We start from the raw sequence: 23,015 nt of genomic DNA on the forward strand, positions 1-23,015 counted from the left end.
CTTACTGATCTTTCATTAGATAATCCAGATGTTGAATATTTCACCAATGGTAGCAGCTTCCTTTTTGAAGGTAAATGGGTGGCAGCGCTGGCTGTAAACATTCAAACACAAGTAATTTGGTTCCAACTCCTTGATCAAGTCACTTTCACTCAAAGGGCCAAACTCATTGCCCTCAAGGAGGCCCTAAAGTTGGCTAAGGATCTAAGGGCAACTATCTACACAGATAGTTGTTACACTTTTGTTACCATTCAGGTACATGGGGCAATCTACCAAGAGATTTAAGGGGGTTCTCAGTCTGTGTACAGTCCCCTTATGTATTTCCTGGGCATCCAGGATAACCTTGCTATGAGAATCAAGATGGATCCAGGTAGGTATTTCTGTACTTTGACAGCTTTAAGGGTGCTGAGGATGACAGTGTAAGGTCCGGTCCAGCAAGGTTTAAGAGAAGAGTTTCAGGAATGACGCTTAAATAGTGCTTCATCTCCCAGATTAGCAACAAGCGGAGTTTTCTTAACCTCTACTGGTTCAAAGATTAGAAAAGTTCCTGGACTTGTTAGCTGCTATCTGGCTCCCCAAATCTATAGCATTTGTGCATTTCAGGAGCCACCAAATGGGAAAATATCCAATCTTGATAGGAAATGTACTCGCCAATGGGAGTGCTTACGAAGCAGCTCCAAGGTCATCTGTACAGCCTGTGGCCCATTTGCTGCGAGTTCTGACACCCTCTTGTTTGCCCCAGTTGGTGTATTCTAAGTTAGATCAAGAGCAAGCTAGACAACTGAGAGCAAAACAAGAGCCCCCCAAAATTGGTTCCAGTTGCCAGACAGGCAAATTCTAATACCTGCTGCCTTAGGAAGAGACTTGACTCTTCAAATCCACCAGGCCTCACACTTAGGAGGCTCAAAATTGGCTGAGTTGCTTCAGAACAGGTACTTCATTCCTAAGCTGACTCAGATGGCAAAGGAAGTCAGCCAAAGATGCCCACAACGTCTGCAAGAAAATGCCAAAGCCATTGCTATCTCAGAAGGAACTAGATGCCAAGGGACTTTTCCTGGAGAACACTGGGAAATTGGTTTCATGGACATGGGAAAACCAGGACTACATAGACATAAGTATTTTCTAGTTTTGGTGGACATTTTCACCGGATGGACTAAGGGATACCTGATGAAGACTGAATTGGCCTCAACTGTCAAAAAGCTTTTATATGAAATGATTCCTAGATTTCGCCTTCCCTTATATGGCCCAGCTTTCATAGCTTCCATCACTAATAAAGTTGCTCAGTTATTACAGGTTGATTGAAAATTTCACTGTGCCTACCATCCCCAAAGTTCAGGTCAAGTTGAAAGGATAAACTAAACTCTAAAAGAAATGCTTAGCAAATTGATTTTAAAATCTGATGAAAGGACACTGCACGAGTGTCCTTCCTTTTGCTCTCCTGCTCACACATTGTACTCCATATATAAATGGAGTAACCCTTTTTGAGGCAATCTATGGGGAGACCACCACCCCTTATCCCCCTCCTTGATAGTACTCATTTGGCAGAGACTGCTAACCACAGTTTGTCCTTACAGGCTCTTCAGCCTGTGCTGACTTCCATCCACCAACTCTTCCGAGACCACCAAGCCAAATCTCTGCCCACACCAGAAACTCCGCTTGTTGCCATTCTGGGAGATCAAGTGCTATTTAAGCGTCATTCCTGAAACTCTTCTCTTAAACCTTGCTGGACAGGACTGTATACCATCATCCTCAGCACCCTTAAGGTTGTCAAAGTAGCAGGAAAACCTACCTGGATACATCATTCTCACAGCAAGGTAATCCCACTGGATGCCCAGGAAACAGATAAGTGGACTGTCACATGGACTGAGAAACCCCTTAAACTTAAATTGTCAAAAATTGCTCTTTGCTTGTCATATACAGCTTGCTTTGTTAGCTAGCCATAATCCAACCCTTTATACTTGGAAACTAAGTAATGCATATTCAAGTGAAGTTATAGCAAAAAAACACCACCCCTCATGCTAACTTAAATACTGATCTGTGCCACCTCTGGGGGTTATCAGTCCCCCTCTCCCCCGTGATTTTAACAATTGATTTAACTTCATACTTAGGAGCAAATAGTGGTGCACTGACCCGACCCCAATATGTTGGCTCCTATGACTGTCACACACAAAATGGAATACAGGGTTCCCCAAGCACAGTCCTCTGGAGACCCTGTGGATGAGGGAGTCTGTAACAAAGGACATGGCCAACATTATTGTGCCTTTTGGGGTTGCGAACTTATTTCCCTGTGGGGAAGTAATGATCTTTTTGTAGATCTTAAAAGATACTCAAAACCCGGTAGCTGTGCAGACTCAAATTGTAACCCCCTCACATTTATTATTAAACAAGTCCATTACCACTCTTGGTTCAGGGGAAAAACTTGGGGCATCCGACTCTATGTAGCTGGATATGACCATGGGACAAGCTTCCACATCCATAAGGAATGGTCATGAGCTGCCCTACTGGATCAGCCATTAGGCCACTGGCTCCACCTGATCCCCCCCTTTAGAAAAACTCCCAGACTTCTTATGGCTACTCTGCCTGCTACTACTCCTGTAACCAACTTAGATACCCCCTTTCCACGACCTCATCAGCCTGTCTCTGACTTACATATTCCGATAGACATAATGTTCCAATACCTCAATTGTAGTAATCCCAATCTCACTCGCAACTGCTGGTTGTGTTTAGACCCACAGCCTCCTTTTTATACAGGTTTGGCTCAGACTGCATCCATTGGTTCCAACACCTCTTTTCAGATTAAAAATTCCTCCTCCTTGGGAGACTCCTCTCCTTATTGATGGGACAAAAACCCATCCTTACCTTAGGAAATGTTCAAGGTAATAAAACTAGTGTCAGATCTGCTGCCTATAACCTTGTCCCTAGCCTCTATGCAAACCTATGTTCTGATTCTATTGTAATAACTAATGTCTCTTGCGTCCCAAGGCAGTACCTTGAAGCCCCTACGAGATCTTGGTTTGCTTGTACTTCAGGTTTAGCTCCTTGTGTCATGCTTGATATATTTACTAGACATACTGAGCTATGTAATCTTGCACATTATTTCCCAAGTTTACTGGTATTCTGGCACGAGGGAAGAGGACACTTAAATTTAAAATCTGACATCTTTAGAACAGCTCTAGGGATCTATGTTAATTTCGAATTTTGATGGGACTTGATATCTCTGGAGCCACAGCATTGGGAACTACAAGCTTAATAATTGGTGACTAAAACTACTGAGAACTAAGTGCCTTAATAGACAAATTTGCACCACTACAACATTCTGTATCCAGATTGGAAGAATCCCGAGGGTCTCTGGAAGAAATGGTTCTTCAAAACTGTTGCAGTATAGACCTGTTATTCATGAAAGAAGCCTTAGGAGAGGCTTGCTGTTTCTACACCAATCACCCTGGAGTCATACAAGATAGCATAAACAAGCTTAGGGAAAGACTCCAAGAATGAGAGCAGCAATGACAATTTGACCAGAATTGGTTTCAAAACCTATTCTCACTCCCCCCAGCTGACCACTCTACTCTCAGCTCTAATAGGACCGATTGTTCTCTTCTTACTTGCCTTAACTATTGGGCCATGTATTATAAAGTGCCTTCTAAGTCACATCCAGGATCAATTTCAAGCTGTTAAAATGTTTATAATTAGACAAAAAGGATATAACCAGTTACCTACATATGATTATGCAACAGACTTGACTCAATGACCAAAAGCAGTGGGGAATGTTATAAGCTCAAAAACTCAAAATGTGCTGTACTTATCATAATTTTTCTCTTCCGTAAAACTTGTGTAATTGTCAGTTAAGTTGCAACCTTGTAACATACCCACCATGTAATCCCCTCCCTGTTTCCCTGGTTTCTGTAACTGCTTGTTCTGATTCCCTGGTTTCTGTAAAACTAAATCAAATTACCTTTTATGGGGACAAATTGATCCTAAGACCCTAACCCCTCCCCTTGAGGCTTGCTACTTTATAACTCCCTGCAGTCCCTGACTCAGAGCACCCTTCCCTGGCTGCTTTTCTGGGACAGTGCTGCCACTGAGCTCAGCTAACAAAGCACTTCTTTTTAATTTTTGGAATCGGTCATTTTTCTGCCCACATCAGTCGGAAGCCATAGGTGAGGCATCACTGACCTGTTGCATTGCTTTAAAGACTACACATTAGCACCTTGACTATACCCATTATATTGCTCAAAGACAATTGAGGGATAAAGAAATATCCTAGCTCTGTACCTATCAATACAGAAAATCATGGCCAGGTTTATCCAAAATGGAGACAAATACTGTTCTTTCAAGGAGGACCTTTACAACAAAACAGGATGGATGTATCTCAAGTCATTCATCTAAACGTAATAAATAATATCCTAAAGACTACACACTGTTTAATATCACTTACAGTCACATGTATAGTACTCAAAAATAGATCAATGTGGCCAAGGTAGGAGCTGAGAATTGATTGCAAAGGAGTGAAAGGTAGATTTTAAGGAGTTGCTATGGTAGATACATTGTGTCAACTTGAGAAGTTTGTAAGTTTAACTGTGAAACTCAGCAAGGGAACTCATCAGGGTCTTTACTTTGTAAATATCCCCATCCTGTGCAAGAGGAAGGCAAGCAGATTTTGTGAGTGATGCACCCACCCTAGAGGGATAGTGGCCAGTTACAATATAAGGAAGGAGAAGAGGCTTTCTCTCCCCCATTTTGGTTTGTTGTTGCTTTGATTTCTTCTGCCACCTTGACATATTACCCCTGTGCCATGCCACCCTGCCTTGATTATGTACTGAAACCTACACAAAATGTGAGTTAAATAAAGCTTTCCTTCCTTAAAATTGGGTGTCAGCTATTTTTTCTCAGCAATGAGAGAAAAGTAACCAAGACAAGGTTGATGAAACTATTCTAGAGCTTGATTGTAGTGGCATTTGCATGATTGGACATATTTTCCAAAACTAATGAGTTGTACAGTTGAAAATCTGTAAATCTGATTGTTTATAGATAAAACTTCAAAATAAGCTGTTTTTTTAAAAAAGAAGAAATAGTATGTCAAATTAGGGAAACTTCTCTGTAATTCAGTGCTATGCAGCCTTTGTTAAGATTGGGGAAGCCTCATCTCAAATCCGAAAGCTACCTTTCAATGCCAGCCATCGTCCGGATCCCTAAATGGACAGAGACAGCCTGTATCTATAAACATATTCCAGACTGAAGCACGGAAATCAATTTCTTAGCCAAATATTACCACTGATGGGATTTGAGTGGTCTGAATCTGGGGTATCTTTTAGCTATTCAAATTCCGTGTACATTAAAGAATAATTAATGGAAGGTAGAACCAGAAACAAAGGAATCATCATTACTGTTCCTCCCCAGCCCTCCACCTACCACTTTTCACTCTTACTCACTACCAAGTAAGTCTTTTCATATTTGATTCCTTACTAGCTTTCAAAACCTAACTCCCGTTCTTTTTTACTGACAATATTTTCCTTAAATCATGGCTAGCAAACCCTACATTTTCAAGGCTCTGTGCATGTCTTCCTAAAGTGTTTCTAAGTATCATTTCAGTGGTACCTGGTGGCAGAGATTGACTGAGGTAGGTAGTACTGTTTGGATGGGAAATCAGACTGAACAAAGATTTCTTTTGCTCCCTGTAAGCATTTATCCTTTTCAGGATGATTGCTTACTCCTTACCTCTCACCGTTATCTCTGGTGTTTACCAGAGACCTCAAAGACTCAGAACTCTAGGATCATCTTGGTCCCTAAAATTAAGTCAGTGGTCCAGGAGAGCAGCCTACCCAGTGTTTGCTCTCACTGATTGGCACAATATTTACTCTATGGAATCATGTGAATTTGTACTGCCAAAATTTGAAGGTAAAGGTTGATTGGGAGAGACCTTACCAGTGTGGGGACAGAGGACTGTGAGCTTGTAACTCAGGATTATTCATGATTCTTGAGATTGAGCTTCATGTATGAGCCAGGTGTCAACCCTTGCCTGTGTTCCAAATCAGCCCTGCTGAGTTCTGCAGCACTCTTTCTCTCTTCAGATCCACAAAATGAGGAACACAGTGTTGTAGGGGTGGTCAAGCCTGCCTTCTCCAAAGGTGTTCATCTCCCATGGCTTGGTATGCCAATTGCCCCATGTAGTGACTATCTACTATGATGAATATGGTGACTAGTGTCTCAAGGGTCCATTGTATACCACCATATAGAATAAAGGATGACCTTCCCTTTCTTGTCTGTTTTCCTGGAACAACATGTTGAACGCAGGACATGAAAACAATTCAATATCTAATTATTCTAAGTGTCAATGTTGCTGATGGAGTTAGTTTAGGATCTTGATGAAACACCATGTTTTACATTTCCTTTGTACTCTCACCACAATTAGGTTTTTGTGAGGCACCAAGATGTGATTATCTGCTTGTTTCTGTCTGACATATTGAAAGCTCTACAGAATATTCAACCTTCTCAATAAGTCAAAACTTTCATTTAGAGAATCAGATACCTAATATTTTCTTTTCCTAAAAAATGCTATTAAACAATGTTGATGTAACTTTTCGAGGTCAATGTGCCTCCAATAAAATTGAAAGTATATTTTTTTGCTTTGGGTAATTTTAAATAAATTTTGCTTTTGAAATAGACTTCTAAATCTTTTATAATACCAAAGACTTACCCAGTTTTTGCGTTATGCAAAAAATGAAAAAAACAAGTTAAAAATAAACACAGGTTTCTTGGGCATAAAACAAGTGTCTCTTCTTTTATTGTAAATCATTTTCTCTTTCAATATGTACATCTTATGGCATTGTGCTGAGCATGACAGAAGCAATTCCATTTTTCTTTCTCTGGTATGTGGTATGGTTTTAGAGGTCGATGTGATATATTTTAGGATGACTGAAAGTCATCATGAGATTTATAGAATTGGCCAGAATTTATTGCAGGCGAATTTTTCCTAATTGCCTAAGCCTGACATCAATTTGGATGATGAATGCACTCAATTTAAATTTCCTTTTAGCATACAGACAAATCAATAGTAAAAGAAAATGCATTTGGAATACCTGGTTCCAAATCTATTAAAAATTTGTGTATTGACTGTAGACCAGAAAATGTTCCTATTCTTATCTTTTTTAAAGGATGATTTAATTTTATATGTATGTTACATTCTTTAATGGTAAAAGGAATAAAACCAAACACAATGAAACAGAATACAAGCTATCCTTGTTTTCTTTTCTTTCTTTCTTTTTTTTTTTTTTTTTTTTTGTTTCTGGAGCATTGTCTTCTGTCCTCTGACCTTCATTCCATGAATTTCCTTTCAAGTCAGATGTGTTTCTTGTATGCAGCATACTGATGGATTCTGCCTCCTCATCCACTCTGCCTGTGTTTCTTTTTATTGGTGAATTGAGGCCATCTATATTAATGGTTATGACTCATGTGCACTGGCTTATCTCTACTGCACTATCCTGCTGTTAGCCTTCCATTTTTCCCTTCCATTCAATTGCCTGCCCTAGTTGGCAGTTTCCTTCTGCTGCTGTTCTGGGAAGTGGTTATGTTTGTGTCTCTCTAGGATATCCTTCAGTATTCCTTGTAGGGTCGCTTTGGTAGTCATTAATTCCTTTATTTGTTCTTTTTCATGGAAGTATATTATTTTTTCATTAATTTTGAAAGATAGTTTTGCAGGCTAAATCAGTCTATACTGGAAGAAGTTTTTTTTTTTTTTTTTTTTTTTTTTTTTTTCCAGGACTGGAAATACTTCACTCCAACTTCTTGACTTGATGGTCTGTGTTGAGAAGTCTTCCATGATTTGATGGGTTTGCCTTTATAGATGATCTGCTTCTTTTCTCTAATAGACTCTAGTATTCTGTCCTTGTGTTAAATTTCTAGGAACTTTATTTTTATACATTGGCATGTAGATTTATTTTGGTTATGGTTAGTTGGAATTCTATATGTCTCACTTATCTGTATGTCAGGTCCTTTTTTCATACTTAGGGAGTTTTCTGCTATTACTTTTGTGAATAGTATTTTTATGTCATTTCTGTTGACCTTTAATTTTTATTTGACACCTATCAGTCTTAAATTATTTTTCTTTGTGTCACTTTGTGCTATTGAATTGTTATTTCCTGGATTCTTGTTGTCTTTAAGAAGTCTTTCCTTTTGCAATCATTAGCTCGCACCCTGTCTTCAAGGTCTGAAAGACTAGCTTCAGTTTCTTTCTAGGAGGTTTGCCAGATTTCAATGGAGTTTTTAATTTTCTGAATATCTCTTTGAATATGCTTCATGCATTATAATTTTTTTGTATAATTTTCAGTCAAATTTCCATCATTTTTCTATGCTTCCTTTTAAAAAATCTGTCTGCTTTAGAAATGCTCAGCAGTTCCTTCACTATGTTTGTCATTTCTCTTTTACCTGAGATATTATTTCTGATTTGATTATTCTTACAGCCTCATGATGCTGTTTGTTCACTTCTACTGCTGTTGTTTCAGAAATTTCAGATGTGAGACTTCCAATTTATTCTGTCTATGTCTCACAGACATGATCTGTGTGGGTTGGAGGTCTGAGATTGTCTTTTGCTCCTTTATCTTGACATTTTCCTGCATTCGTGATGAGTCTGTTGTGGGGTCCCAGGCACTGCTGGCAGGTGGTTCTCCTGGCTGGCTCTTGCTACCTTTCCCAATGGTGGCTGCCAGGCTGTGGAGTGTGGGTTGGCTGGTTCTCCCAGCTCACACTGGCTATGAGTCTTGATGGCAGCTGGCAGGCTACTGGGGCTACTTCCATTTTTTTAATTGACAAGTTTATTTGTATATTTGCAGGCTGATTTGTATATAGGTCAGAACAACATCATAAAACATGAATTTGGCTAAACAGAATTGTTTGAGTGCATAAGCAATGAAGTAGAAAAATCAATGATTGTAATAGCAAAGAAGATATTAGGTTAAAAAGCAAAAACTGGAAGGAAAAGAAAAACATGAAAACTCCAAAACAATGAAATAGTTTAAAGATGTAGGGCAATACAAAGGGATAACATTATTTAAATATTTGGAAGTACTCAAAGGTAAAAGCTTTAAATACATTAAAGATCAATAGATTTTTTAGAATAAAATAACAAGTTGTGGAGGAGTCAAGAGATTGAAAGCCAAATATAGTAGTTCCTTGGCTCATAATTATATTTTGTTTGTGAAAAATTTGGTTTACAAACAGATTTTGTCAAAATTGTGTTTTTGTTTGCAAATGCTGCATTAAGTGATAAACACAATCATGGTCATTTTCCCCAGAAGAATACAGATATGGTCATTTTTTTCCAGAATTGTATAACAAATGAAGTTTGTAAACAAAGATACCTTTCAGTGTAGCCAGAAACTATTATTGAACATATATTAAATCATCTAAATGGATTTTTAATGTGAAGAACTTCTAACAACCTTATAGAAAATTGGAGAGAATAAACCAATATTGTAAAGAATTCTGAGTTCATACTTTCCAGATTTCACTTATGATTCTGAATTATGAAAATATTTTCATTTTTAAAAAAGAATAAAAATTGTAAAATTGCAAAACTTTCATGTTCCATTTGAAATTTAATGAGAGTAAGCAGAATAAAAGTTTTCTAGAACAAAAATTTAGAACTACAAGGTATATATTACATATCAAATTTATGGTTTTAATGTGTTTTAGGGCTCTCAAATTATACAATGCTCATTTGGAATCATTTGACCATTACATAGTAGATGGATTTATCATATTAGTTTAAAATGATAAAATCTGAGATTATAAAAATTATTATAACTAAATTATGAATTTTAATAAAGTGTCAAGGAAACTATATCATTTGACACATCGAGATAGACTGTTTAGCAAAGTATGAACTCCTCTTTACAGAAACAATGAAGCACTATAGGTATTTATTAAAATTTTGTTAAGATTAAGCCACAAATTTACAACTAGTACTATCGAAATTTATTTTAAGGTTTTATGTTTGTAAACTTGGAGAGCACTGTGGGAATTAACAAAATTTTAAAGTATCTTGTACTGTAGAAAACCTCATTCATGCTGTGGAATTTCCAGAGGTTTATAGGTTTAATCCCAGCCTTAGGCTTTGATCATAGGTGACTCATTACCTGGGGTTTAAATCCAATAAAACTGGCAGAAAATGTGTGTGTGTGTGCTTATGTGCACAAATGCATATGAATGTGCATGCTTAAAATGTATTCATAAATGTTTGGATTTAACTCAGAGTTTTGTTTTTGGTATAGATTAAGCATAAGAGGAGAGACAATGAAATAAATGAGTATTAGCATCTAAAAATAATGTTAAAATCTTGTCTTCTAGAGCAAATATTTATAACTCCAATATACTGACCAGTGAGCAATTTTCACAATATTACGTGAGATCTGGTACACCAACATTCATTAGGCAGTTTGGCTCCACAATTAGTTCCAAAGAACATTTGGAACTGCAGATGTAATGAAAAGCAGCAACTCAAGGTCATGCTTTCTTTCTTGTGATGATAAACTAAATACTCCATAATAAAAGTTTCTAAAGGTTAAACTCCATGAGACACCTTATCAGTAAAATAAATGGAGTGTTATTGACTCTGTTTTGAGAGTATTTTCACAGTTCTGATACATGCAACCCCCTTATCTACTATATGAAGTCAAATTGTTATTACACAGATTTAGTGTCAATTACAACACCACAGTTCCTGACACACTTGCAACCTTAGTAAATACTTTGGATATTTGAGAAAGCAGAAAAAGGATTTACAATAGATGAAAATACAGACAACGATGAACAGGATACTTAAGGTTCCCTTAGTAAAGTTTGAAATCACCTCTCATTTTCTTATTAAGCTTAAAATGAGAAGCACAACCAAAAACTTCAGGAACAAGCCTTTTGCCACAGCAAAACTCCAGATTGAAAGCCATGGGAACCATTTCTTCATTACATCAATGAAAGAGCCTGAGGAAATGCCTTGGCAGTGTTCCTGTAGAGAGCTCAGTGCTTTAAGTACACCATTCTGAGTAAGGGAGATTCCTAGTCAAAATACTGTCAGGCAAAGTTCTTATTGCATATTTGCATGTCTTTTGAGTTTTGTCAATTTAAATATCAAAGAGCCAACAATGGGATTATATTAAATTAAAAAGCTTCTACAAAGCAAAAGAAAAATCAACAGAGTGAGAAGAAAATCTACACAATGAAAAACAAAAGTCTGCTAGGTGGCCTTCTGATAAAAGATTAATATCTAGGATATAAAATGAATTGAAAAATACTAATCTGTCTAGAATAAAAGACCCCAAAAAGGACAAATTAACTGAATAGATGCTTCTCAAAAGAAGTATAAATGGTCAATAAGTGCATGAAAAAAATATTCATAATCTTTAGCCATTAGAAGAACACAAATCAAAACCACACTGAGATTCCATTCTACTCCCGTCAGAACAGTTATAATCAAAAACACACACACACAAAAACAACAAATGCTGGTGAGGATGTGGCAAAAAGGAACGTTTTACATTGTTAGGAATGTAAGCCACAATCACTAAGAAGATCAGAATGTGATTCCTCAAAAAACTAAAAATGAAAATTCCATTTGACCCAGTATACTTCTTCTGCATAATTCTCCATCAGTCCCAATAAAGGTATTATATCATGATGATGCACGCATGCCTGCATGTTTAGCAGTGCAATTCATAATAACTGAACTGTGGAAACAGGTTGAATGGCCATTAACAGACAAATGGATAAACAAAATATAGTACATGTATACAATGAAATTTTGCTCACAAAGAATGACTAATTATAATCAGTTCTAGGAAAAGGGGTGGATCTTAAGACCAAAATATCTAGTAAAATAGGTTAAAAGTACCACATGATTTCACTTATGTGAGAAACAAAATATACATAAACTTAAATATAAAATGAATTGATATATATAGCAATTCTCCCAAATGAATGAACTTACTATGTAATATATAAATATAATATATATAATATATCAATATAAAAGAATTAGAATCATCCAAAAAGATAAATTTTCTGGTTATAGCACATTTTAACAATGAGAAGGAACAATAAAAGTCAGCCCAAAAATCTCAGTTCAGCAGTAGAAATTAGATGACAATCCATATCCATGGTTAAACTCACAGCAAGTATGATTTAACAGCTAAGATGTTTGTTTATTTGTCTGTTTGTTTTCACTAAATGGAACAGAGATGATCAAATGGTTGGAATGATAAAAGTTAGCAGTCAAATAAATAAGTGTAGGGTTTTTTCACTGCAATGAAATTCTACATGTTTTTTTTTTTGGACTGGGAATTGAACTCCTGACTCATACTTGCCAGGCAAGAGCTGTGCCACTGAATTATATTCCCAGCCCCAAATTCTATTTATTTAACTACTTGTTTGAAGTTCTTCTCAAACTCAAGGAATATGGACCTATAATATGATAACATATTATGTTAGGCTAACCGTGAAATAACATGTACAGAAGAACTTTGACTTCAAAATTTTAATTATACAATTTGTATTATGTTTTTAGCACAAATTTTTTTCACATAAAATTTCATTGATATTTCACAAATATTATTAAGTGTAAGATTGAATATTTGAATATAGTAAGATTGAATATTTGAATCTTTTGATTCATCATCTAAGTATAACTTACTTTTCTTATAGTAGGTATATGCCTTTCTTGTATGTGACAAGGCTTAGACGTTTGCTTCTTCTTCTTAAACATCTGGGGATTCTCTCCTGAAAACACAGCTTCACTGAACTTCAAGAGGTTCACTAAGATGTAAACTTGCTTGATTTTCATTATTTGGCTTTCCCCCCAGTTCTCAAAGTGAGGCTGAATCAGGGGGAAACCCCCCAAGCAAAGCATAGTTTTCCCTAAAGCAGTGACCTGCGGCTTATAACAAGTATTCTGAATTGCTTTCTTGTCTTTTTGTCTTGACCACACATGAGTGTTAATACCGCTAGATCTTTCCACACTATTTGTGAGGAAAATCAAATCCCAAGGAAAAGTCTTTCAAGGAAAATAAAGGAGAAAAAAGTTTACTTTTTGCCAAAGTTTGAAATGACAGTGAAAAATTATTCAATAGAGGCTGTTTTAAAATGTTAAGAGTATACAAGCAAAAAAACTCTGCTTGTCATTGTGACCAGGACTTTGACTTGGAAAAAGACAGTGTCTCTTTAAAGGTCTTACTTATTAACTTGTTAATGTGCAATGAAAGTTTCTAAGAAAGACTGAAACTGGTCTCAACCTAAATTGACTCTGTAACCATGTTATGAAATTGCTTGGATCCAATTTCCCTCAGACCAGAAATGTTCATATCTTCAATAGGTTCATTTGAACATTAATATCAGTAGCACTGAGTAATATATCTGGAAGAGGGCAATTAATGGATCATTTCCAAATACAATTTACTTGTAACTAGAAATCTATGTTTAATCAGCTAGCTGACCTTTCATTTTTAGTTCTAAATAGAGTCTAACACAAAAAATCATTATAAGAATGATTTCAAAGTGAAATGTTAGAAATGAGTCCTAAAATCTAATGCATTTAATTCATTAGCAATCTAATGAATTTTCTATTATGCTTTCTATGTTCCTGATCAAATGTGAACTTAACTTTATTCTGTATAAATCCTTATATGAATGGAGTATTAAAAGTTTCCTGAAGGCTAGTGACAGACTACCTGATACATGTGCAAGATGCTATAGTATTGTGGCTTGTGTCTAGATTCTTCCTCCCATCAAACCTCATAGGTGGAGATTTTGAGGGGTGGCTGAATCATGGATGTGTGATACTGGATTAAAGGTTTGTGATAATTACATTGGTTTAGCATAATTCTAGATATCAGTAGTGAAAGCCCCCGCTGGGTATAGATGATACCCATCAATAGGCTGGTAGCCTGGATGGAAAATGAGGGGAGAGATAAAAAGCAGGCTCACTATGTGATACTCACTGCTTTCTGTCTGCCCTACTAAGGACTGTGTCTCCTCTGCCACGTTCTGCTACCATCCTGCTCTGCCCTGGCCATTGAACTATAGACTGAAACTTCTATGAACTATGAGCTAAAATAAATCCTTCCTCTTTTAAACTGTGGATGTTGGGCATTTTGTACTAGCAATGAAAAATAACTAAGACATTTAGGTAGTCATTTATTTAGTGGTTTTCATTTAGTCTACTGATAGTTTTACATATATAAATTTGAAGGTTCTTCTCAAAGTAATTGTGAGAATTTTACGAGTTTAATTCAAATTTTGAAAAAAGCTGCAGCTTTAATATCTATGTATTTATGCATATATTATATATATCAGTATTTATATGGATATTAGTATCAGTTTTGGTATGCTAAATATATGACCCTATGCAGAAAGGAATCCCAGAAAAAAAGAAGCCCAAATAGTTGAGCCTTAGGCTGGTAAAATTATGAGTGATTTAAAATTTCATTATACTATTAAAATATAAAAATTATCAAAAACATCTTAATTATCTTTAATTGCAATTCTGGAATCCTGTAGCTGTCTGGATCAAATGATACAGAAGGCCCCCTCTCACCACATGTGCCAGTTATATTCATTGACAGAGCAAACAAAGTGACTACAGAAAATAGAAGTGAAATACAAAAACTGCCAGACTGCTTACAGCTCTACATTTGCCTTACTGAACGTGATTTGAGTTGTTGAATGCCTACGGTTGACTGTAGCACAGATTCTGTGACTGATTGTGACTCACTCATTACAAAGCCAAATTTCAAGGTAGGATTTCACACTGTTTCTGGGCTAAGTTAGTTTGCAGAAATTCTGGCATACTTTCTTCATTGCCTTCAATAAAGGTCAAGTATCTTTATAAAGAATAGAAATAATAGAATAGTGAAATTAATTTGTCTAGATTTGATGTTAGTTTTTCCCTCTGAGAGAGAGAAAAAAATAAAACAAATTTCTCTTTGGAATAATAGAGATAAAAAAAAAAAAAGCTTTCCATTTTTCATCCCCCAGTTTCTCCAAATGTTAGGCTCTTTTTTTTAGTTCAATAGGAAAAATCTGTTTTGGCACTTAGACATACTAATGACATCAGCATACACAACAGTGCTTATTGCTGATCTTTCTGTAGGCAGATGTGTGATTTGACTTCTAAAGTCAGTGTGACCAGGGTAGACAGTGGTAGACGAAAGATGTTTTGTAACATTCTTTAGTCATTCTTACCCAAAAAGGGAGGAAAGTTTGCAGTATCATTTCAGCAAAGATTTAAACTTGTCCATTTTGTTTTTACTAAAAGTCTGTTTAAAAGATTTGTTACTTTTAATTGAAAATGTCTAAGTTGATTATAATGATCTGATTCTACTGTAATGCTTTACAGCAAATTATACTAAAATACTTAAATAAGTAACTATATTAAAATACTTTCTTGATAAAATACTTAAAAATATGCAATTTCTTTGTAACTAGGCAAATATTCTTTAAAAATATTTATCATATACATACATATATGACATTTATATAATTCAATAAAACACTGACTTGATGTCCTGTATGTGCTGTTTTACTCTGTGAAGTAATTTATTCTCTGATTGGAACAGATACAAAATCAAATTAGAGGTAAACATTTAATATTACTCCAAAAGTCTGATTTAATAAAAAGTAATGTTGGTTTGAAATAATATCATGTGTGGTTAGTCAACCAAACATCCTTTTTATAAGTGAGATATTACAGACTCAACCAGAGATTCTAAGTCAGATTAAAAAGAAAACAGAATACTAAAAAGTGAGCAACTTCTTCTGCCAAATATTGACAGTGGGTTTGCATATGGTTGGAACAGATCTTAATCTCATCCTCTTAATTATATGTTCTGTGGCTCCTCCTATTTTAGTAATAAATAAATAAATAAATCCAAACCTTTCTCATGGGAAGAAATATTACCTCAAGGCATCCTTCAGTAAGAAAGACGAAGCACCTGACTCTAATGGGAAATATCATAGAAAAGGGCTGCTCTAGAACACTGAACTGTTGTCCAGAATGTGTGAGTGTGCGTATGCATGTGTGTTAATGCATGGAAGTGTGCAATTTTAGAAATGGCAAGAACAAAGTGTGATGATACAGGAACAAACTTTAACCTAAGCCAAGAGTTAATTGGCTGACTTGAAAGGAAAGAAAAGAATTCAATTGGTAACCCTTACGAAAAAAAAAAAAAACAATGTAAACTATTATGAAACTTTAAAAGAAGATTTAATTTAAAGTTCTTTTTGCAAATTTTATGCTAAAAAAGCCTCTGTTCATATTCAAGCTTACCTAAGTATTTCTTATTAGGAGAAATGAGAAAATTAAACCAATAGCTAGCAATCATTGATTCAAGAAGATAAAATGTTAATAATTACTAAATGTGTAGTCTGAAAATTTGTTATTCTAGACAGTAGGATAATATGAAAATTAGCATAGCAATCCAATTTTAACTGGTTTTAAGATTCCAAACAGATATAATAGGCTACCATACACCCGTGGCAAAACCTACAGGTCATGAAACATCTTAGATTTGCCAAAGTGAAGCCACATTTATTTCTAAAAAATGTTTGTTACTTTGGATGACACAAAAATGAATTACTTCTAGTATTTTTCATCTCAGAAGGACTAGAAGGTTTAATAAAAGTATCTGGCAACTCTCATTACGTCTTTATACTGCTTATTGGATGTTTGGCTATAAGGAGAAAATGTTTCTAGCAGATCTTAAGAATATCAAAGAAATCAATCTGCTCATAGCAAAGTAATGGATTTTAAAAATTAAAACTGTCTTAAGTGTAGTGTGCATACATACAATCTAGTCAGATATATGAGTAAATTCCGTAACTGAAATTGTATTTTATGTTTATTTGATATATTTTATTTGGTCTTCAATATCTCCCTCATCTTTCATTGTGATTCAGTGGAGAATCCTTCCTTGATTTCTGATCAGTTCATAGTTGCGATTATGTTAGTGAAGTGTTCTATGTTTGTGATGCAAGCTCAGGAAAGGAACCAACTAACTAGGAAAAAGAAGAGGGAAGTATTAAGACCAACATTATTTCAGTACTTCATGTATTTTCCTTATAGCTCATAAATCCATACAACTTTTTATCTCACTTGTCTTTGTAAATGCTCTTTATTGTACCTGTCTCTTTTTTTAGCAAATCAATTGCATGACTCACTGATCATCACTGTTAGTATGGTGATTAGTAATGCCTTACTGCATTAAACATCTAATGTGTGGTAGTTTTCATGCTATGAACATTACACTCGACATGATTGTGTGCCTCATAATAACAAATTGGAGTAGCTACTGTAGCCTATTTTTATATGACATGGAAATCAAAGATTCAAAGTACTTGCCCGAGATGACAAATCCAGAATTAAAATTAGATTGGCTTGAGTCCAAAACTCAGGTTTTATTGAATATTACTATTTAAATTTAAAAGAACTATTTATTCAATTGTATGAAATGGAATTTTCCCCATAGGGTATTGCCATTTAAAGTTGAGTTATTAAGCCATGATTGCCGTTTCTTTTGTGTTTTACCTCTAGGATTATTCTGTTATCTGTAGGAAGCTACCATTCTACAAACATCTTACTAATTAGTAAGTAATGTATTTCCTTACAACTCAGAACACAGTAATCCTATAAGCATACTTATTCAAAAGACAGGTAATTATTCATTTAGTGATAAACTAAACTGATCAATCAGTTCTTAATTCTGATATATTATTTGCTTTGACACATGTTGGCATGTGTAATATTTTTAGTAAATTCTTTAAATAAAAGATTTTATAAGACAAAAGTATTGCTATTTAAAATTATCTCCATTAAATTCATTAGTTACAGAACATATAAAATAATAAAAGAACAACATGAATTAATTTAGAATGACACATAATGGAATATATGAATGCTTTTTCAGTTCCTAGGTTCTTCTTCGTAGTATCTAAGCACTTGGCATTCTTGTCTTATACCTCTTAACTCTTCTTTTTCCTAGTTTGTAGCTTCCTTCCCTGAGGTTTAATCACTTAATATAATGTTGAATACATTTAAGTTTTATTTCCATATCCCTCACCTCTAGACATATTAGACCGATAACTCAGACTTGATATGTCTGGACAATTGTGACAGTAGAAAACACTTTTATTGAGCATCCTATATGCCAATCACTATTCTAAGTGTTTCATGCTCATTATCTGATATGGTCTTCATGATAGCCCCCATAGAGATGTTATTACTATCCTCATAATAAGTCTAATAAGTGAAGTTTGGGTAACTTGCCTGTTATAGTTTAGCTCAAGAATGTGCCCCAAGGCCTCCTGCTCATAGGTGGGGTTTTTGGAAGGTGATAAATAAATCATGCGGGCACTACAGCTGACTTGTTAGGAGGTAGGCTCCACCAGAAAGGGCCAGGTCACTAGGGTGTGACATGGGTGGATTTACCACCTTCTTCCACTCCTACCTTCTGCTTCCTGGGTGCCCTAACATAAGCAGCTTTCCTCTGGCCAGGGCCTTCCACTAGGGTGTTTTTGTGTTTAAACTGCTGAACATGGACCAAAACTTCTAAAGCATGAGCCAAAACAGACTTTCCCACCCTTAGATTGTGAGTGTTAGATGTTGTGTCACAGTGACAAAGAAAGTGATTAAGACATTGCCGAAAATCACCAAGCAAATGGTGGGAGCAAGTTTGGTGCCAGTGATCCTGTTCTTCAACTACCAGATTCTAGATGCTGTCTTTTCCAAAAATCCTCTTCTTACTTGTCACATGAGAAGTTAGCATGTCCTTCTCATCTTTTAGGATTTAGCCTACATTTATCTCCTAAGAGAGGCTGTCCTTGGCTGTCTTGTATAGAGTCAGTAGCTCCTGACTAGATTATTGTCACTCTTGGCTTCTTGTTTGCTTCTCAGAAACTATTCAATAAAATTATAAATTGTTTGATTTACTAATCACTTTTGTCAGGTATCATGAATCATTTTGCTCAAGACCCATTTTAATCCCTCTGGTGGGTCTTCCTGAATTGCAGAGATTCGAGAGCTAAAATCTATTTAAGCTTATTTTCAAGCTGAGACTTAGTTTTCACCAATCAGAAGCTCTCATGGAAGACATGAATCAGTAACTAAGTTATATTGGGGAGACCAGGAACATAGCAACAATCTTGTTGGAGATTATAGAGGAAAAGACTCCATTCTAGAGCTCACAGGGAAGGCAGAAAGTTACTAATACAGTGGCTCCTGATTATTACAGCAAGTTTCTGGCGCTGTCTATGGGGTAGAAGCTTGGTGATTTGTACAATTTTCTGCTGTGTATAAAAAATTTAAAAACAAAGCAAACATATTTTCTGCTGTAGTGAAGGCTATAGCTGCTTATATTTTTCAGAATTAGTTCTTCAGTGTAGCTCTGAGAATTATTAGATAAGCTCAGTGTGAAAGGGTGTGTTTCTTCATTTTTCCCAGTGGTTTTGTGAAGTTTCAATAATCTTATTAGAGCCTTTTGTGCTTAATGAAGCCTCTGCAGACTGTTATCAGTGAACAAGCCTCTTGATCAGCACATCCAATAATTTTTGTGTCTATCTTGTCTACCAGAATATAAGCTTTGCCAGAGATGATGGGCATTTATTTCCCACTGATGAATTCCCAATGCCAGGCAGTTTAGATCACATAGATACTAGTATATTCAAAAATCTTATAACATGGAACTTAAGGAAGGTTCCAACTCTTGTGCAATGAGAAATACTTCCCTGATATACCTTCTGAAGAATGCCTGCCAGCCCACCTTCCTGTTTTCCTGTGAGTCTTATATTACATTTCAGTTTGATTCCAGGATAGGTGGCTAAGATTGCCAGACAGATATCAGCTTCTCATAGTTACTGAAATTTATTATCCCTTTTAATGCTCTGCTAAGATTTTCCATGCTTTGGTTTCCACTTTTTACTAGGGCAGATTCTTATTCATTTCCCCCTATTTTCATCTTTTAATTTTTTTTCAAATATTCTTTTTTATATATACTTCTAGAATATAAGGTTTATGTTCCTTGAAGGGAGTTCATATATATGCATACGCATGAGGGAGTTCATATCTATTTCAATGTTAATTACTTTTTTTAAAATTCCTACTCATTTTTAGAATAAACTGAATCATTTCCTTACAGCAGTCTGTTGTGTATCTTCCCCAAATAATTGCTCATCCCTTATTTTTTATTCTGGTAATATTTTGCAGATACTTTATTAAAACATTTCTGAAGTAGTAGATTATGCTTTATTATTTTGAATCATTATGTATCACAAGTGAAAACTTATAGGTGAAGGAACACTCAAATGACTTAATGCTTGCTAAATTTTTCTATAAGCCCTACAATGTAAACTAATATCTGTATTATTACATGCCAAAGCAGAAAAAAGTTATCACTCAATGTTTCTTATTTTTCCTTCCAGCAAGGTACACTTCACAATTTATGTCTTTTATCAACTTTTATGGACTGACTTGATTTACACATGACTTGAATTTATCAAACCTCAAAAAAGGAAGAATCAGGAACTTCCCTAAAGCCACTTATTAAGTTGTTGGATGATACAAAAAGTAGAAGGTTATGCCAGAAGAGTGCCTCAGAAAACAAAAGAACAATTTAGTTTGGAACAGTTGATTCCTGCGTAAAGGTGTTGTAATATTATCTTTAAACAAATAAATGAATCATGTTTTTCTTCTAAGTTTCATTTATATAAGTTACATTCACTTTAAAATTATGCTATATTGCACGGATACCCAGCTAATTCCTAGTCTAGTCACTTTGAGAATGTAAAAGAAATATTTCATGTATTAGTTCGTTCATGTTCCAGTGTTTTCAATTTTCATTTTAAGACTTTAGTAGGCACATGTAGTATTTTATATTTTGGGTATTGTATGTGAAATGTTTAATATTGGTGTTGTTAAAAAACATATCTCTCCATTGGCTTTTGTTTTATTTTCGTTAAACTGGAATTTACATGAAAATAATGAAAGAGGTAATATTTACAATACTAAACATAAGCCAGATGTAGAAGCAGGCTTTTCCAGATTAAACATTTACTGCTTTGGCAGAAAAAACCTCTTGTTCCTCATTCATCTGAGCATGTTTTGTTTGAATAGATTCTTATTTCCTATCCCTGTGTTCTTTTCACCATCCATCCATTGCTAATAGTTTACTAATAGTATTCTACCCTTCCCATTGCCTGACTCAGTTCTACACAGCTGCTTCCCAGATCAACTAAACAGCTCATTTTAGACAACTGTAAACCTTGGACAAATCCTACATGACTTTCACAGAAGAGGCAATTAGAATCTCTTGGAGAAAGTTACCATTATTTTAAAAAAGCAAAACAGAAAAGGATAAAAAAGATACTAAATTTCAAAAAAATATTAGGAAATCAACACTAATTAATATATTGCATATTGTTGTCTTAGAAGTAGTTGTTTGAGTTATAGCATTTAGGCATGAAAAAATGATCAAATAACCAAACAATGAAAGCATAAGTGCAGGAAGGTGTGAACTGAGCTGCGTGGTGGTGACGTGGAGCTACTGGATCAGCTAGAGATGAGTTCGAAGAGACACCGAACCAACTTCAGAGCCAGCCAGGAGTGCAGGGAATCATGGTGGTGAACACAGAGGCGTTCTCATCAGTACCACGGACAATCCCACCACCACGCACTACGCCAACCTCGTGTAGGACTTCATCTTGAAAGCACAGAGCACTATATGTGAAATTGATCCCCACAACGGCTTCACTTTCCTCCGAATTCGTTCCAATTAAAATGAAATAATGGTTGCACTAAAGACTATTTCCTGATCGTAATTCAGAACCCACCTAAAAAAGCCACTCTCTTGGCTTCCTTTGTCATCCCTTAATTTAATTCCCCCCAAGAATAAGAACGTTATTCATGTCACCCAACTGGCTAGGAAGCCCTTACTAGCCACTCCTGTGATCAGGAGTGGCCTGGCAGCTCCGCCCTCCCCACTGGGGTCCCTCTGCTCCACCAGGCCCAGGCTCCCCAGCAGGGCGCCTGCCTGGCTGCCAGCTTGTGGAGCAGGAGCTGCTGAGAAGCCCACGCCCAGCCCAGCTTCTCCTGTGGCCCCCGGGCAAGGCTGTTTTTCTTTCAATTAAAAATAACCAAAATGCTTAAAAACAAACAAACAAACAATGAAAGCACAAAAGAGAGATTTTTAATTTTTTTTCATTTCCTTCGTATATATAGACAGAAATTCTATATGATATGAAATTCTTAGATGGGAAGGCATTCATATTTTTAACTTTTAAAGACTGTATCCTATTTTTAATAATGGTTATATCCACCAGTAGTACATAAAGTTGCCTTCTTTTTCCAGATCCTTACTTTTTGTCATAAGCATTCTAACCTGTGAGGTGATACAGAGGTTTAAATTTGGATTTCCTTAATGATTATGTGAACAGCTTTTCACATACTTATATGCTATTGTATGCTTTTTTTGAGAAATCTCTATTCAGATGCCTTTATCATTGTTAATGAGGTTTTTCTTGCTGATGTAAATTTTTAGTTTCTTGCATATTTTATAAATTAACTCCCTCTCATATGTGTACTTTGCAAATATTTTCTCCCATTGTGTAGGGTTTTTTTTTTTTTTAATCGGTCTATTGATTCCTTTCTTTGCAGTGCAGAAGCTTCCTGCTTTGATGCTATTCCATTTGTCTAGTTTTGCTTTGGTTATCTGTGTTTTGTCATTGCCCTAACAAATGGAAAATAACTTTCCCCTTGTGTTTCTTTTCCAGTAGTTTTACAAACTCAGGACCTTAATCTATTTTGAATTTTGCTGAATAAAATAATTTTGAATTATCTTATGTATGCTGTAAAATAAAGGTTGGGTTTCTTCTGCATTTATACATCCACTGTTCTGAGATCATTTGTTGAGGACTACTTTTCTTTCATTGTGTATTCTTGGAAACTTTATCAAAGCTCAACTAATCTAAAATATGTGAATTTATTTCTAGGC

General features: G+C 35.5%; 1 protein-coding gene and 1 pseudogene across 4 annotated transcripts in view; one reads left to right on the top strand and one right to left on the bottom strand.

The window, feature by feature from the left end:
• Cfap299 (cilia and flagella associated protein 299) overlaps positions 1–23,015 on the bottom strand; it is a 635,152-nt gene that overhangs the window by 60,182 nt on the left and 551,955 nt on the right. The window lies entirely within an intron of this gene.
• LOC111753844 (dynein light chain roadblock-type 1-like) lies at positions 358–21,896 on the top strand (annotated as a pseudogene).

The sequence above is a fragment of the Cavia porcellus genome, unplaced genomic scaffold (genome assembly GCF_034190915.1).
Source record: "Cavia porcellus strain 051 isolate PalLab524CR breed Dunkin Hartley unplaced genomic scaffold, mCavPor4.1 scaffold_4, whole genome shotgun sequence".
NCBI lineage: Eukaryota > Metazoa > Chordata > Mammalia > Rodentia > Caviidae > Cavia > Cavia porcellus.